Source organism: Hemibagrus wyckioides, linkage group LG13 (genome assembly GCF_019097595.1).
Source record: "Hemibagrus wyckioides isolate EC202008001 linkage group LG13, SWU_Hwy_1.0, whole genome shotgun sequence".
Taxonomy (NCBI): Eukaryota; Metazoa; Chordata; class Actinopteri; order Siluriformes; family Bagridae; genus Hemibagrus; species Hemibagrus wyckioides.
Window position 1 is genome coordinate 24,748,285 of NC_080722.1, and position 10,345 is coordinate 24,758,629.

The 10,345-nt window shown below is 38.3% G+C and overlaps 1 protein-coding gene across 1 annotated transcript in view; it reads left to right on the forward strand.

The window, feature by feature from the left end:
• The first annotated feature begins 791 nt into the window (after positions 1-791).
• The window catches only part of scn4aa (sodium channel, voltage-gated, type IV, alpha, a), a 36,127-nt gene continuing 26,573 nt past the window's right edge, over positions 792-10,345 (forward strand). The window contains exon 1 of the mRNA XM_058405408.1: positions 792-929. The gene's annotated coding sequence lies outside the window, so the exon portion shown is untranslated. The remainder of the gene's footprint in view (positions 930-10,345) is intronic.

Here is a 10,345-nt window from a genome sequence, read left to right on the forward strand (position 1 = left end):
TTGATTGATTGATAGTGTTATAATAATTCTAATTCTAATAATAATTTTTTTTCCATAATTATGTATAATATCAGCTATGTGGATTACACTGATATCTAATTATATCTAATAATAAATGTGAACTCAACTCCATCATTTATTACAAGACCAGCTCTGTTATAACTAGCATTCTAAAACTATCAAATAAACCATTCAGCGTTTCATGCTTTTAGTTCTAGTCTATTTATCAGTAATTATTATTTACAGACAGAATCACCTGCACACATAGGGGTGTGACTCCAGTGCAGCGTGAGCGTGTGAAGGACTGCTACTAATTACAGAGAACTCAAACGAGTACAGCTCTCTTTAATAGAACTACCCGTGTGTGTGTATGTGTGTGTGTGTGTGTGTAATATGTCTGGATATTATGGCTCCAATATTTGTGAGTGATTTTATTATTAATCGTTTACTGTAAGATTTTAATAATAATAATAATAATAATAATATCACCACTATTATTACTACTACTACTACTACTACTACTACTACTACTACTACTAATAATAATAATAATAATAATAATAATAATATCACCACTATTATTACTACTACTACTTCTATTAATAATAATAATAATAATATCACCACCACTACTACTACTACTACTACTACTACTAATAATAATGTTTATTTCATATTTATTGTTATTATTATTATTATTTTAACCTCTGGTTAGTGCAGTGTTTTAAGTGCTGTGATTTGGACAGCTCCACTACCTGAGGTGACTCTCAGGTTTCACTCGAGCTGTTCCTGCGTCAGCAGCAGCTGTGAAGGAGATTGCTGTGGCCTCGAGAAGACGACGGTAAAGACTTCAGCTGAGAGCTTTTAGAGAAGACCTAAAGGACTAGTACATTTTAAAACCCTGTGGAAATATTAACCAGGTGTGCAAGGTAAAGTATCTGCTGCTCATTTACCCCTCGCTGTGATGGGAATGGGGACAATTGGTTGGGGGGGGGGGTGAAATCCTGGGCTGAAGCATTATAACTCATTCCTTATCCTAGTTAACTGTCTATTATTATTATTATTTTATTGTATACCAATGTTTTTTTTGCTCATTATTCATTCATTACTCATCATTGTATATATGCAAAAAATTTGCTCTTTCTTTTTTGTGATTAATTAATCAATATAAATAGACATCAATCAAAAATTTATTTATTTATATATTTTTTAGCATGTATGCATTTAAAGCTATATATATTTTTCCTACCTGTCTCTCTGAGCAGTGACGTCTAAACACGTCTGAAAAAAAGTGTTGTCCACGAAGGAGTTCATATGCCGTGATGGCTTTAATTACATGCTTGGGATAAATTTACTCATTAGAGAGATTAAATTGCTCACGCCGCCTGTCTCTTTTTACACTCTTACACACGTATTTAGTCTTTGACATCACTTTTGCACGAGGAAGTACACTTTTAAGAGCTGTGCAGACGTGGTGCATGCTGTGTACTGTTTGAAGTGTGTTCTGTTGGAGTCCGTATCTTTTTCCCATCGCCTCAGGCAAAGCTGGAGTTAAAAATAGTTTGTGTCTTCATTTTAAGGCTTGATTGATGCTGGTAGAAGTGCTCAGTTAGACCCCACCGTTTGTCTACTTGCTAATCCACGTGCTGGATGATGGTCTTCATGTAAACCTGTTCACTCTCTTATTTTGTAAGGCAGGAGCATTTTATTATTATTCTGACAAACAGGCACTCACAGGTACTGCACTGGAGTTCTTGTTTTAGATTTAAATAATGTTTTGTTTATATAAAAAACATCATTCTGTCTATTCAGATTGTGTATACACCTTCCACACGTGCTAAAGAGTGACATAAAACTGACATCCGTTATATTAAACATATGGATTTGTAAGGATGGAGTGTGTAATCTCGTCCCTTAGTGCCAGTGTGTGTGTGTGTGTGTGTGTGTGTGTGTGTGTATTAAAGCATTGAGCATCACATGCTCTTGGACACAGAAGGTGTCGGTTTTGGGTTTCTTTCACTGGGGACATGTGATCAGGGAACAAGTCTCTACTTCTTTCTCAGCCTAATGTTGGTGTAAGGTGAAATAAGATTGAGGATATGAGTTTCAGGTGGATAAATGGCTTTATATTTCACACCATAATAAGTACAGGATCGGAAATAGACTGTATTGCCAAAAGTTTTGGGACACCCCTCCAGATCATTAAATCCAGGTGTTGTTTTTCAGGGGTTGGATTCGGCCCCTTAGTTCCAGTGAAAGGAACTCTTAATGCTTCAGCTTCATACCAAGACATTTTGGACACTTTGAGGGAACAGTTTGGGGATGACCCCTTCCTGTTCCAACATGACTGCACACCAGTGACCAAAGCAAGGTCCATAAAGACAAGCCTTCCTAGAAGAGTTGAAGCTGTTATAGCTGCAAAGGGCGGGACAGCTCCATATTACATTCATGTGCATGTAAAGGCAGACGTCCTAAAACTTGACAATATAGAGTATATTAAATGTTATCTCGAAGCATAGATTTAAATACAGCACCCCTGGAGCAGGGAGAGTTAAGGGCCTTGCTCAGGGGCCCGACAGTGACAGCTTGGCAGTGCTAGGGTTTGAATCCTGATCTTCTGATCAACAATCCGGAGCCTTAACCTCTTGAGCCAAGCTGCCAATACGACTCCATCCCTAAAAAGCACTTAGAGCCATGTCTGGTATGTGGCACATGGTGAGCAAATAATCTACATCACAAATATCTAAATTCATTCCTGTGGCCTGTTGACATCTCCACAGCAATCTGCTCATAACCTCTGTAGAACACCAGCAAAGCAAACCAACACAAGCTAAGTAGCCTTTATTTGTTACATATACAATACTACTGCTTCACATATCCCATCCTTGAAGGGTTGGGGTCAGAGCATAGGGTCAACCATGATGCTGGAGAATGGGGGCACTGCTCAGGGGCCCAACAGTGGCAACTTAGGAGTGCTGGGGCTTGAACCCTGATCTTCTAACCAACAAACCTGAGCCTTAACCACTTTATGTCTGCCCCTAGACAACAATACAAAGCACATTGAGGTACAGTGAGGTCAGAACCAACTTTAAGCAATCAAACATGATCAAATGGAGCTCCAGATGTTTATAGTTGATAAAGATCTGAGGCTGAGGTTATAGATGTTACGGACGCTGCTTTGTGATGGGACAACTTTCCTGTCACTGAAAATCTGATAGTGGTAGAGTAAAAGTCATAAACTACTGGCAAGAGTAAGAGTGATGTCGTTTCCCCTCCATGTGTCTGAGACCGAGACGGTGTGTGTGTGTGTGTGTGTGTGCGCGCGTGTGTGTGTGCATGCATAAGCATGCAGACACGCTTGGTGCATGAAGCAAGACAAGTCAGTGAAGCAAGACTAGATTTTGGTAAAAAAAAATATAAAAAAAATAAAAAGTCCGATAAAAATAAACACCAAATCTAATATTCAGTGCACAAACATCTACAGAGTTCTAATTTTCTAAATCTACATAAATCTACAAATTATATGTTATATTATATTATGATTTTTGTCAACATAGATAAATAATTATTTTTTTCTTCATCAGGTGAAGTTACTTTATTAAATTATTCTTAAATAACATCCAAATATTCACAATTCTGGCTGCATGCATGTGAAAAAAATCTATTCTTTGCAAGGTAGGGAGGAACCTTCTGACATATTTATCTAGATGAGTTCTTCCTGCTTGCACCAGCACACAGTTAGTACCTCATTTCACACAGATGATGAGCAACAAAACCGCTTTGCATCGGCAAACCCAGCATTTTTCTATAAAGATGAAGCTTGAATCTGTGAGACAAACCAGTGAGACGATATGAAACTGGGCGAGAAGTTTATACAGGAATTGAAAAATGAAAAATGAAATCTCTTTGCTTCAGAGCACTGGATTATTGACTGTTACCATGTCACTGGAGTAAATAAACGACATAATACAACCATAATACTTCCTTATATCATAAACTGAACACTGAAATATTTTTACATAACCTTGTTTGAGAAAAGAATCTTTTATATAGCTGTTAAGATGTTAAGATTAACAAACGGCACGAAGCTCATAAACAAGCTTTCCGATTACTGTTAAATACACTACAATATCAAAAGTTTTGGGGCGTCTGCCTTTACGTGCACGTGAATGTAATATGGAGTTGTCCCGCCCTTTACAGCTCTAAGTGCTTTTTAGGGATGGAGTCGTATTGGCAGCTTGGCTCAAGAGGTTAAGGCTCCGGATTGTTGATCAGAAGATCAGGATTCAAACCCTAGCACTGCCAAGCTGTCACTGTCGGGCCCCTGAGCAAGGCCCTTAACTCTCCCTGCTCCAGGGGTGCTGTATCATGTCTGACCAGACTTCCACAGCTGGAATATGGGAAGAAAGAATTCCAGTGTGCTGTAATGTATATGTGACAATAACAAAGGCTTCTACTACTTCATTAAGGACTGAAACTGTTGACATGTGAGAAGGATTATTTTAAAATTCCATAAACACATTTTTTTTTGGCATTAGTCATATTTTTGGTCAATTATCATTAAGTATAATTCAGTCTTGGGTTGAATTTTTGTATATAATATGTTGTAATGTGTGCATCTTATTTTTCATGGATGTACTGCAAGCAGAGCATAATAACATAAACAAGTAAGCCCATGTGTGTGTGTGTGTGTGTGTGTGTGTGTGTGTGTGTGTGTGTGTGTGTGTGTGTGTAATGGAAAATTAGCAGTAGATTACTTGTTAATATCATTAGAATACATTTTCCAGAGACAAGCTTGTTAAGTAACATAACCGAAGGAAGTCAGTAATGATTAGGACTGGGTTTGTGCAGTGACTGCAAAGTGCTTTTAAAATATTTCATATATGTAATATGTAGCTCATGTGGCTTATAAATTTAAATCTATGCTTCGAGATAACATTTAATATACTCTATATTGTCAAGTTTTAGGACGTCTGCCTTTACATGCACATGAATGTAATATGGAGTTGTCCCGCCCTTTGCAGCTATAACAGCTTCAACTCTTCTGGGAAGGCTTTCCACAAGGTTTAGGAGTGTGTTTATGGGAATTTTTGAACACTCCTTTCTAGAAGCGCATTTGTGAGGTCAGACACTGATGGACAAGAAGGTCTGGCTCACAGTCTCCACTCTAATTCATCCCAAAGGTGTTCTATCGGGTTGAGGTCAGGACTCTGTGCAGGTCAGTCAAGTTCCTCCACACCAAACTCACTCATCCATGTCTTTATGGACCTTGCTTTGGTCACTGGTGTGCAGTCATGTTGGAACAGGAAGGGGTCATCCCTAAACTGTTCACACAAAGCATAAAGTTGTCCAAAATGTGTTGGTATGAAGCTGAAGCATTAAGAGTTCCTTTCACTGGAACTAAGGGGTTGAGCCCAACCCCTGAAAAACAAAATCTGGATTCACTGATTTGGAGGGGTGTCCCAATACTTTTGGCAATATACTGTATTCGGAATGGAAAGAAAAAAAATGTCCAAATATTCAAGAATTAATAAACCACACTTCATATATTGATGGTCAGCAGTTTTTGTTCTAATATTGTGGCTCAGAGAGTGACATATTTTTCATTATGTATTTGCATGTGAAGTTTTCCGTCGTTCCATAGGACCTCCAGATTGATCGTCAGGACAGAAACTCGGCTGTGAAAATGTTTCACACGTGTCTTGTTAGTTTCTGATCTGAACAGCCAGCTGTTTCTGTAATGAGGCAGTGGTCACTAAATCCCTACCTGACCAAGATCTGTCAGAGATTCTGAGACAGAAAAGAGTTTTATATTGTATTTTTTAACCAACTTCTTTAGCAAAGACAGGTCTTTTTCATGATCACATGGTTAATCATGATGTTTTTACAGAGTCTCCATTGTTGATGGATGTACAAATGAGTGACAAATGAAAGAAAAATGAGTAGAACTCGTCAACAGGGATGCCTCTGCCATGAAGAAAACTCTGCCTTGCTTTAAGCTTGATTGTGTTTGGATTGACTATAAAATCTAATCAGTCCAGTTTCTCATTAAAATGATAATTTGATATAAATCCTTCAAAAATTCCTTGAGATATCATGATAAGGAGAATCTCGGCTGGACAGAAGGATGGACAGACACAATAAAACCTACAGCAGAGGCATTAAAACAGTAGCTCTGTGCTCTGTTATTGTGGTAGCTCAAGTGGTTATGGCTCTGGGTCGTTGATCGGAGTTCAAGCCCCAGCACAGCAAAGCTGCCACAGTTTGGCCCTTGAGCAAGGCCCCTAACCCACCCTGCTCCAGGGTTGGTGCATCATGGCTGAACCATCATGATGGTTCAGCTGATGGCAGTTTCCTGGAGGAGAGTGGGGTAAGGGCCTTGCTCAGGGGCCCAATGATGGCAACTTGGCAGAGCCTTAAGCACTTGAGCTACCACTGCCCCCAATCTGTACATTTTCCTTGCACAGATTGGGTGTACAGCAGGATCACAGCAAATTTATCCATTTTATAAAGTTAGCCAATTTATAGCAGCGTTATCCCCCTGAACCCAAGCATGTTAATAAATAAAATAGGATTTTTACATTAGAAGAAGTCTTTATTTTTGTCACATATACATTAAAGCACAGTGACTTTGGAGGTTGGTGTCAGAGTGCAGGGTGAACACTGACACAGAGCCCCTGGAGGAGCGCCCCCCTTAACCGGGGAGGGTTAAGGGCCTTGTTCAGGGGCACAACAGTGGCAGCGCCTTAACCAACAAGCTACCACTGCCCACATAATTGAGTCTCCAGCAATGTACCTGACCACAGCACCAAAGTAGCTACCACCTATGTGTGAATCATTTAATATTCATTTAAATTTTCAGTAAAAAATAACTCCATGGATAATTTACCAGCATTGTCTAAACTCCTGGAAACTTGGAAATTAAAAAGAGAATAAGGCAAGTGACATTTCTGAGGAAGGGAACACTTATTTAAAGGCAGGAATGTACAACAAATAGCAGTCGATTCATGTGTTTAGGAAAAAATAATTATCATTTTTAACTTAATATCTCACTTTTACACTGCCAGAAACTTGGTAGTAGTTGACATTAATTAAGTAGCTTGCTAATTGTAGCAAAGCTACTAGCTTAGCAAAGCTTAACAGTTGCTTTGGTAGTAATGGTATAATGTATCCAAACTCTACTTAGCTACATTCATAATCATTTAAAACCACCAAAACTTTCTACCAGAACCAGAATCTCGGCTGATTTCCTACCACAGCCGATTTCCTACCACAGCCGATTTTCTACCACTTCATTTTTTAGTATGATGTTATTTACCTTTATGTTGCATTTTTTAATGGAGGATGGACGGTGATCGTTAAAGGTGATTGCAGTGTTACTGTTCTATATGGCAAAAAGAAAATGCTGTATATTATCATTAAATTTTATGCCAGCCTGCTGTTAGTGATCCATCTTGATTTTGACTCCAGAAAAGCAAAAGCTTTTGCTATGTTAGTGTATTTTGGAAAAACAGTATGTTGGTGTTAGAATTTGGCTGTAATTTTACAGTGTATTAGAACTACCCTCCTAGCCTTGTGTGTAGAGCAGTGTAGTGTGCAGTGGATGTACACAATTTTCCATGTTCGACAGTCTAAGCTAAAAAATAGCTGTCTATATGGATAGTGGAACTATGTATGCCTGGTAGCTGTAATGAATATTTGAGTCAAACTGCTTAGCTTTTAAAGCAGTTTTTTAACAGGAATGTTGGGCATCATTTCACAGCACATTATTTTTTATTTACACATTTTCTGTGGCACTGTGATAAAAATACTGTATACTGTAATAAATACTGCACTGGTTTCATTGGTGAGACAGGCTCATGAGGCTGGTCCACTTTTGTGTCAAATTTAAAGATCTAGAAATCTGAGTCTAGAAAAATGTCTCTTTTCAACTTGCAGGAAACCAGTGAGTAAAAATTCTGCGTCTTGGTTTGGTTTCTGCACTGCATGTCATGTATATACCTAATGTCCTAATAGTCCTGAAAGTGTGATACGATCATGGTAATAACATAGTAATAACATTTTACTATGTTATTAACATCTTCATCTGGTCAACAAGTACAGAGTAATTGGCATTCCTGACTTTTCAGTTCAATTCAATTGAAGAATTCAAATCATTGAATTCAGAAAGCAGCTTTACAGAAGAATAGAACCATAGAATAAAAATGAAAGTTTAAAGTTAAATAATTATTTACCCCAAACATTTGCAAAACCAAGCCTGAGGTGATGGTGGTGAGGAAAAACATCCTGAGATGATCTGAGGAAGAAACCTAGAGAGGAACCAGGCTCAGAAGGGAACCTCATCCTCATCTGGGTGACACTGGACACTAAATAATGTAAATGTATGTAACAGTTTATCTTCATGTGCAATTGTGCAACCGTGAGCTCCTGCAGAAGCATAATTCCTGAGTTCATTGTAGACTTAACACTAATTTCCTTAATGCTAAAAGAAAGATGAGTCCTTTTGAACGATCCGTCTTGGCCCAGAATGAGTTTTTTTTTTATCTCAGAAACATATCGAATAAACAGAAAACTCAAGGATATGAACTTGTATGTTTAAAAAGCACGATCAAATCTGTTGCTTTTCTCTGAAATAACTCTAGTTTTCACTTTATACAATCATACATACAAACTGTAAATGTTTAACACTTTATCATGGCATGGTTCCAATAAACGCCTGATCTGATAACATTCTCCAGATGTGTATTTTAAGGAATAAGGGGAAATGAGGCCTCGAAATACAAGGAAATAAAATGGAAGGCACGAGAGGTGATTCTATCTTGTCTTGTATGCCGTTCACCAGCATGCCTCCTTAACCAGCCACCCCAGAATGGCATGGTGAAGTCTAATAGTGGTGGGAAAATGGCAGAGAGTATCCTTCATCCTTGGCACAAGCTTCCGAAACAGCAATAGGAGACTGATTGGGCAAACAGACTCCGGGGAAGAAGGGAGGGGTGTTATTTATCCCTTTTTTGGGAAGTGGGTTTTAGGTGGAAGGTTGATGGCCATGCCTACACCTTTTGAGCAGGATATAATGTGTCACTGAGCATATCATGGGTTAAATTGGCATGCTGACCTGTTTATCATTGTGATGTTAATCAAAGAGTATAGATTATGGGAGGCAGGAATGAGCCAAGTCATCGCGCCTCTGTAACTCGACGCCCAACTTTGATGGCCCGTGACAGCTGGGAGGCCATGGTATCTGTGTGTAGGTGTATGTGTGTCATGCTGGTTTCTGTGTATAGGAGTCAAGCTGATCGTGTGCCTGCCCTCTAAAGAAAGACAGAATCCTTCCGAAGGCGTGTGTGCCTTCAGACCCTGCACCCTTAGGTTACATACATGTATGCTTGAACTGACACTGGCTAACAATTGTCATGCATCAGCAAATTGCACTTATTCATTTAGATTTAATAAAGTCTCCTTTAATTTCAATGCATAGTCTTCTTCTGGATTATTACATCATTAAATAGAACAAGACGTGGGCTTCCATGAGGATGCACAATAATATGAAGTATACTACAATATACTTTTGTAGGTCAGAAGCCGCTATAGCTAGTATTATGTAGTACTTTGGTTAAGCTTTGTGCGATTCTTCTGGTTTATGTCAGTGTATCATGAGTACTGTGGGAACATCCTGCTTCCACTTCTAATACCACTTTCCATCTCCCGCTACACTTTGTCATTGCCTTGACACTTTCATAGTAGGTCCACTGCTCGAGGATTGGCGTGAAGTGTAGGGGTGCAGAAGGGTCGGTCGCCAGGCATCAGGTTTAAATAGGTCATGGTGCACGTAGATCAGTGCTTCATATTACTTACGACACATATAACGAAGGAGAAATCGTATGTATTTAAGTAGTGTACTTAATTCCTACTAATGACACAATGACATACGATTCCAGTAATCTTACAGGATATCACAGAGTGCGATTAGTGAATGAGTAAAAATGTCCTGAAATAAAGAATATGTGAATCTCGCATAATTATAATTAGCTAATTATAGAAATACATAATCAAATTTTATTAAAAAAGCTGAGTGTTTGCACTCATTTCAACGTATTAGATGGCTCTAAGCAGATAGCACTCATTTCTAGCCCACAATTTATATTCTTATCTTTCTTGTTTACATGTCAACAAGTGAAAACTTTAAAACGTTTTTAAAAAATCTGAAAGAGTACATTTGATCAAGTATTTGTAAACTAATTTGGCCTGTTATTTCTTTCAATTAATGATTTTGATTTTGAATGATTAATGAGCTTACCACTTGAAGTGAGATTCAATTCAATTCAATTCATTCTGATTTGATTAA